General features: G+C 29.9%; 1 pseudogene; it reads right to left on the bottom strand.

The window, feature by feature from the left end:
- Positions 1 to 245: 245 nt before the first annotated feature.
- LOC145053048 (cytochrome P450 81Q32-like) lies at positions 246 to 7,992 on the bottom strand (annotated as a pseudogene).
- Between the last annotated feature and the right edge of the window lie 495 nt (positions 7,993 to 8,487).

Genomic DNA, 8,487 nt, shown 5'->3' with positions numbered 1-8,487 from the left:
CTCTCTCTCTCTCTCTCTATATATATATATATATATATATATATATATATATATATATATATATATATATATATATATTCAGAACATGAACTATGATAACATAATTACATAGCACACAAATCAATAAATCGTATTGATCCCAACATTAAATTCTATTAGGAGTACACAAATATTTTATAATTGTATAGAAAAACCATAACATTGAACTTGCTTCTGAATAGGCAATAGCCCACATGCCAATCGATTCATACATGCAACGGTAGTTTCTCCGTCTGTAAATGTGGTTTATATTTGGCTACAAGTAGTTCAGCCTTAGACATGTTGAGCCCAAAACCTTCGGTCATATCAATCATCTTTTCACTCGTCCTTTCCTACTCAAAACATTGAAGAAGCAACCCCAAATTCAATCTAATTACCCGCATTGCCAGCACTTCCCCAGGACAACTCCTCCTTCCCGACCCAAATGGGATAAACTTAAACCCGTCTTTTGTCCCCTCAAGCCCTTCAAACCTTTCAGGGTCGAATCTTTCCGGATCGACCCATATATTCGGGTCATGATGTATGGCCTATTGACTGACAAGTAAATTGTGCCACTTGGGATTTTATACACATCGACAATACAATCTTCTAATGACTCGTGAGGGACGAGTAGCGGGCCTGTCAGATACACTCGTTGGGTCTCGTTTATGATACAACGGAGGTAAGGGAGGTTGATTACGTCTGATTCATCAATAAGTCAGGGAGGTTGATTACGTCTGATTCATCAATAAGTCTGTCTGTACCAATGAATGTATCCATCTCGTGTTGTACCTTTTGTAAAATTTGTGGGTTGTTTAGCAAAAGAGACATAGCCCATTCCATAGTTCTAGCCGAATTATCGGTTCCACCCGATAACAGAACCTAATCGATCAATCACCATAATCATTGATTGTATTAGATCCTGCATCGAAATTCAAAAGCAAATCATATATATATATATATATATATATATATATATATATATATATATAATGAAAAAAAAATTTATACATTCATTTACATTCTAATTATCACCGACAGATTTATGTTAAAGTCTTTCCAAGAACATATTTTGATCGATCAATTATTGGGATTATGTTACAGTCAACTAAAAATCTATATATATATATATATATATATATATATATATATATATCAAAATATTTAATGCCATGGACACTATCAATAATTGAATATTGAATGGCCTCCATAACTAAAGTTTTGAATGTTCTCACGATAGGTATCTTACTAAAAAGGTATGAATAGTGTGGGATTGAAATATTACAGCTTTTATGGTTTTTGTTTCTTTTTTTTTAATGGTTTGGGATGACTTGAAAACAGCGGCGGATTTAGTTAAGAAGGAGTGGGGTGCATGGCCCCCACTTAAAAATGAGACCCACCAGGAATATATATAAAAAAAATAAAAACAAAATTTAATTTAACCATTGGTGCTGGTGAGAAAAAATTGGTCCCCACTTCAACATTTTACTTCTCTCCTGATTCTTCTCTCCCGTTTTTTTCTTTTGAATTTTGAGCTAGCATACCGATTAACAATAACTAGAAATAGATATTAAATTAGCACACCAAATCCACAGCCCACAGTCGTCGGCAACTTAGCACAACTGAACAATGTCATCGCAGCACCGTGGAGGCTTGACGGACTGAGTCCTAACGTTGGTCACGCTCACCACCGGTTGACCGACACCATTTGACGCCGCACACGACCCACCATAGTCTCCGGAAAGTTGTAAATTTATTCCCCTGATTTTGTTTGATTTTGTGTTCAATTTTCAGAAATGGGTTTGATATTTTGAAATTTGATGTTGAGCTCCATTTTTAAACTGAAAAATGTTTATTCTGCTTTTGATATTATAATTTATGAACTAGGTTTTGCTTTGTGAACTGATTTTTCTTTGATTTGATACTCTCGATCGATTGATTTGTGTTAAATGGGTTTGAAATGATAAATGTAAGATATGGGTTGGTAGGAACCTTAATAGTTAGGCTTAAGTAGAACAAGTTAAGTAAACAATTTGATTGTCTCTCCTCCAGTTCTAGAAAATATGTTTTGCTTTTAAGAGCAAATAAAATTTATCCATTTTGGTAAAGGTTGGTTGTGTATTTGCAAATTTATTTGGGATTTATTGTTTATTAAAAGTATTTGCTTTTTAATTCTCATAGTCGTATCCTAGGATCCAATCTTTTTAGGTGTTTTGTCGAATCAAGATTATAATAACATTGCTTCATAGCTACTGTATATGCTAAAACGGTTAAAGTAAAGAGTTGCTTCACTTCAACTTGAAACATACTCGTTCATGCATTCTCGGGTAATCATAACGGATGTTTTCGAAATCGATTTTGGGGTAACCATTATCACACTATTTCGGGATGGTCAACAGTCAACGGATCGATCAATGGTCAACTGTGCACCCCACTTGACATTCGGGCTGGATCCGGCAGCTTGAAAAAATGGAGGGATGGAAAGATAGAGATCCATTATATCCGATTTGAAATATTAAACTTGAAAATTACAGAGTAACAAAAAAGAGATATTACCATAAACAAGCCATCGATCATTTCGTCGGTGTAGTATTTGAGATCTGATTCTTGACGAGATAATAGCGCTTCAATCATTTCTTCTTCTTCTTATATCTCGACTTTCCAAGTTGTTCGATCAAACCTTGAAAAAACACATCCCTCTTTTCCTTCAACGCAGACAATTTCTTCTCCAGTCCCTTCCCTCTCAAGCAACTCAAAATCGGCAAGTAATCACCAACATTAGCAGCACCAGAAAGCAAAAAACTCTCTTCTAGTATCTCCCTTATCTTTTTCCCTTCTTCCTCCACCTTCGGTGTATCGTCGCCAAAATACCTCTTCCCGGAGATCATCACATTCAACGTCAGCTCATACAAAACAGACTTCATATTCACCATGGACAAATGAGAAAGTAGTTTCCGGATTAGGATCCTGCCTTCATCGACACGTATATCCTGGAACTCGTTGAGGCAAAGAGTAGAGAGGATCTCGTTTGAGGCAATTCGCCGGAAATTACGCCAGGTATTATCAGGCTGTTCTAGTTGTTGCCTATGATCTTACTGAATAGCATGCGATTGTTGAACCTCCATTGTTGAAGGCTTGAAGCTATTGATGCATGCTTTCTTTGCGGATTTGGGTTTTGTTTTTATAGGCCATGCGAGGTAAAACTAAGGTTGAGAGGCTTACAAAAAATACGACTTTGGGTTACAAATTACTCAATATTGATTATTGAAGTCCACTTGTTTATTACTTGCAATGGTTACAACTTACAAATTATAAAACTCATTTAAATAAGACCACAAAACGTTAGAGACCTAGAAAGTAAAACTTAACATTTGATTAAGAAAATCGACAAATAAGATACAATGATTTCTTTTTGGTTTTTTAGTAAATGATGGCAAAATCATAGGAAACACTATTAATAGCTTAATAACACATTCATGGTTCAAATACAAGGGGAAATAATATAAAATGTTAACATTGTCGAGGTCTAGTCATTATCATCATTATTATTGGAAAATACATTATTAAACTTACTTGTTAGTTTTGTTTAAACAAATAAGATACAATGATTTCTTTTCTTTTTTCTTTTTGGTTTTTTTAGTAAATGATGAGAAAATCATAATAAACACTGTTAATAGCTTAATCAAACATTCATGGTTCAAATACAAGAGGAAATAAGTTAAAAGGTTAACATTGTTCACATTTAGTCCTTATCATTACTATTTTATAACCTATGGGAACTACGATTACAAAATAAATTAAATTTTCATAGTAAAAATTCATAAATTATTTATCAATTACTTTAAATAAATCATTAATTATGAGATATACCAAAATTTTAAAGTTATCATAACTTCAAATCATTATCTTACATACTTATAAGGCTTGCATTTTTCCTTGATTGTCATGCATTTGAAACCTCCCACAATAATTTGCTAAAACCTCATGCATTTGAAACCTCCAAACCTTTTCACCTTCTTAATAATTAATCACACATAATCAATGGTAATTCATATGAGGTAATAATCTGCTAAAACCTCATCCATTTGTATGGTACTAAAACATGTTTGAGTTTTTGGGTTTTAGACTTTAGTAAATGGGTAATCCGTTTGATACGTTGGATTTGAAGTTATCTTATTCGAATTACCCAAAACAAGAGATAAATTAATAATATATGCTCATGCATGTTTTGTACAAGCCCCAGTCAAAATACAATATATCATGATCATACGATTAAGTGTCTTTTATTCCATTTTTGGCTTTATAACAAAAGTTTGTTTACGTGGCGAAGAAAGAAAACTTGAAGATGAATATTAAGGTTGGATGTTTATATAAGATTTGTTTTAAATATATAATATAGATATAAATACACAAATGTGTGTCAAATACAGCCCATCACAACTTTAATGTTATAAACTACAATATAACTCAAAGTGGTTTTCCAAATATAATGTTTATACTATAATATAATATATTAGAAGAATACCATATAGTAGACGAATCTCACGTGTTGTGCAGAAATTTAGTTGCATAGATAATATATTATAATTATATTTCATTTAAAATATGTTAGGGTCATTTGATTATTACATATTTACATTATTGTATTAGGCACTATAGTCTCATATATTTTGAATGACTCTTACAAAAATGATGTCTGTAACTTGAATATAACGTAATATCTTATGATGTTTATTGAATGATATTATATCCGATCGAACACTTTTTAATTGGAATCAACTTTATTATAGTTAAAAATTTTGGCTCCGTTTTTTCTTTTCATTAGTTCTAGAATATGATTTTTTTATATTAACTTAAAATATGTTACTATCTTAAAATAGATCGAGAATGAGATTTTTTATATTTACTTAAAATACGGCACCATTTTCTATTCAATAGTAAAACTATCAAAAGTCATTAAATATGTATTTTTATAAGGTTCAACATAAATAGACGACTACATATGAGAATACATATCTAATCAATCATCAACTAATTACATTAGATACTAATGTGTACATAAAAATTACATTTAAAATTTTAAACTAATAGTAAAAAAAATTCATTATTTATTATGATGAAAAATCTGTAAATCAAAAAATATGCATGCTATTATCCCACTGCGCAACGCGCGGGCATTCGCCCAGTATACTTATAAAAGAAGCATTTTTCCAAGCACCACATTCATTTGAAACCCCCATACATTTTTTCTTTCACCACATTCATTAGAAACTCCCATGACTTTTCAATTTCTTTCTAATAATAATTATAATTTGGTAAATTAGGTTAAATAAATATCAAGCTTAAAGTCTAATCATATATAAACTAAATTTTAATATTAAAATAATATCTTTACTTCTACTTATAAAGTTATGTTTTTAACTTTTAACATATTATATTTAATTTATTAGTTTTAATATATTGTTGAATGTAAATCATTATCATTTTAAAGATACAATTTTGGAACAATTTGTATAAAAATAAATTATTAATTTAAATATAACATTACTGAATCAACTTAAATATCACTTTTAGTTTAACTTAAACAACCCAAAGAATATTTTGCACATACTTAAAAGTGATAAATTATAGTGTCTTTCTAATAATGATTATAAGTTGATTAATAAGGTTAAATAAATATCAAACCTAAAATGTCATCATTAATAAACTAAATTTCTGTTTTAAAATAATATTTGTACTTCTACTTATAAACTTATGTCTTTAACTTTTAACAACTTTTGAACAGTTTTGACAAAATACTTAAATTGTTAATTTAAATATACCATTACAGTGTCAACTTAAATATAAATTTCAGCTCCACTTCAAAAACCAAAGAATATTTTGTAAATAGTTAAAAGTGATAAATTGTAGTGATATATGCAAAAACTAAATTCTAATATCAATTTAACTAAAATATTTCCTAAACATATTTTTATAATCATTAAAAGTTTTCAAATAAGTAGCTTAAAATAACTTACAATAGCAATAGTTATAAATACATCTATATAAATGATTATATTGTTATCTTCAAAATCAAAAAACAATGTTTGATGTTTTAAATAATTATAATTAGAAATTAAAACATTAAGCAAATAAATTTTAAAAAATTAATTAACAATAACAACAACTATAAATAACATTAAACCATATATTATATTTAATTTTATTCATGTGTAACCCACGGGTAGAAGTCATTCAAACGATTGAGATCATGAAGTTATAATATATATATATATATATATATATATATATATATATATATATATATTATATAATTGAAAATAATCAATATATTATATCAATTTAGTATACAAATTATATATATATATATATATATATATATATATATATATATATATATATATTTGTAAAGACTTCAACTATATTGGTGTTTTTGCATATTCCAATGTGAATTTAAATATAAATTTCAGTTCCAATTAAAAAAACCAAAAAATATTTTGTAAAGAGTTAAAAGTGATAAATGGTAGTGATGAATGCAAAAACTAAATTATAAATATCAATTGAAGTAAAATATTTCCTAAATTATAATAACAATAGTTAAAAATAACTCTATATAAATGATTATATTGTTACCTTTAAAATCAATAGTAATGTTTGATATTTTAAATAATAATGATAGATGAAAACGTTAAGCAAATAAATTTTAAAAATTAATTAACAATAATAACAATTATAAATAATATTAAACAATATATTATATTTAATTTTATTCATGTATAACTCGCGGGTAGAAATTATTCAAACGATTGAGATTCTGAAGGTATGATAGATGTATATATTATCATATAATTCAAAATAATCAATATATTATATCAATTTAGTATACAAGTTATTATATCAAATTTAACAACATCGTTATCGTTATATTTAAAATAACATATATTTGTAAAGAGTTCAACTATATAGTTGTTTCTGCGCAACGCGCTGGCATTCGCCTAGTTTAACATATAATTAGAAAAAGTAATTTGAATTTTGAAGTGTTGCCTAACATATCTCTTTGACATGTGGCATGATATTAATGAAGAGTTGTATTAGAGTGACACATTTCAAATGGAGATTAAAACTATTCATTTATTAGAATAGGGATTATTATTGCAAAATACTTTATTAAACTTGTTGGTTTTGTTCACATTACGTCTTTATGGCATGTTGTTGCAAAATACTTTATTAAACTTGTTGGTTTTGTTCACATTACGTCTTTATGGCATGTTGTTGCAAAATACATCAATAAACTTCATCGAGCCTCGGATCATTTTCTCCGGCGAGCCTACGGTCACCATCTTGCTGGAATTTTCACTAATCTATTTGACATTTAATTTTCACTTCTATTTGATTTTATAAGGATTATAAAGAAATAAATCAAAGCGCAATAAACTATATTGTTCTAAACACGTATCTAACTAAATTCTAGCATGTACCTTAATGAAAATGGAGACCTAAACCAGGTTCGGTGGCTACCACATTCACCGGGCTCCACCAGAAATCGTCGGAAAACTCGAGGCCAGTTAAAACCCATAACCAAAAATATCTATAAACCTCCACATATCATAAACATAAAAGCTTCAGGGCACTCAAAAAATATGAGTCACATAAACACTTCTAGCACCAGAATTCACAAAGATTGTAATTAATCAGTACATGTTATTTGATATTAAAAGGGCCAGGGTTCTCGAAAGTAAGTGCATGTTTAACCGACACGGAGTACTCCTACCGTCGTTCATTGGCATACATATCGATCTTTGTTAGTTCGTCTGGAATAACACGTAAGGCGAACTCCATTTTGTCAGTGAAAGCAATAGTATACTCATCAACAAACATGCTTCCCTTTTTCAATGTCAGGAGTTGATTCTCTAACTCCAACATGTTCTCAGCAGAGCATAATTTTTGCTTGAAGTGGTCAACAATTATTCTCATGTTCGTTGTAGTGGTTTGTCAGGACTTAAAGTTTTTCCCAACGTATTCCACCAGCGGATAATTGCACCCTTGAATTTCCTTGCAGTATAGGTGGTCTGCAACTTGTCCGTGCAACCACATGTTATGAAGGCTAGATCCATTTTAAAAATCCAGTTAATGACTCCTACTAGATCCTCTTTCCCACTAAATGATGACGGCTTGCAAGTCGTAAAGTCCTTAAACTTGTAGTTGCCTCGGGGTTCATCATTTCTTCGGACCTTTGTTTTTTTTGGTCCTTGATAACTCTCAGATTGGTTGTTTCCTTCCGAGATCGTTGTTGCATGAGAAGAAACCGACCCATGGTTCACTCGCTCGATGACTATCAGTCCAGTGATCGTTGATCACCGGTACTCCACCTCCAGCATTAGCTAGCTCTTGGGTTAGAAGTTCTCTAAACTCACATGTTTCCTGATCTAGCATGTTCTGCATTATCAGTCAAACTTTATCCATCGTGAA

Source organism: Lactuca serriola, chromosome 1 (assembly GCF_051521515.1).
Source record: "Lactuca serriola cultivar US96UC23 chromosome 1, Lser_US96UC23_V15, whole genome shotgun sequence".
NCBI lineage: Eukaryota > Viridiplantae > Streptophyta > Magnoliopsida > Asterales > Asteraceae > Lactuca > Lactuca serriola.
This window is presented reverse-complemented; position numbering and strand designations above follow the sequence as displayed.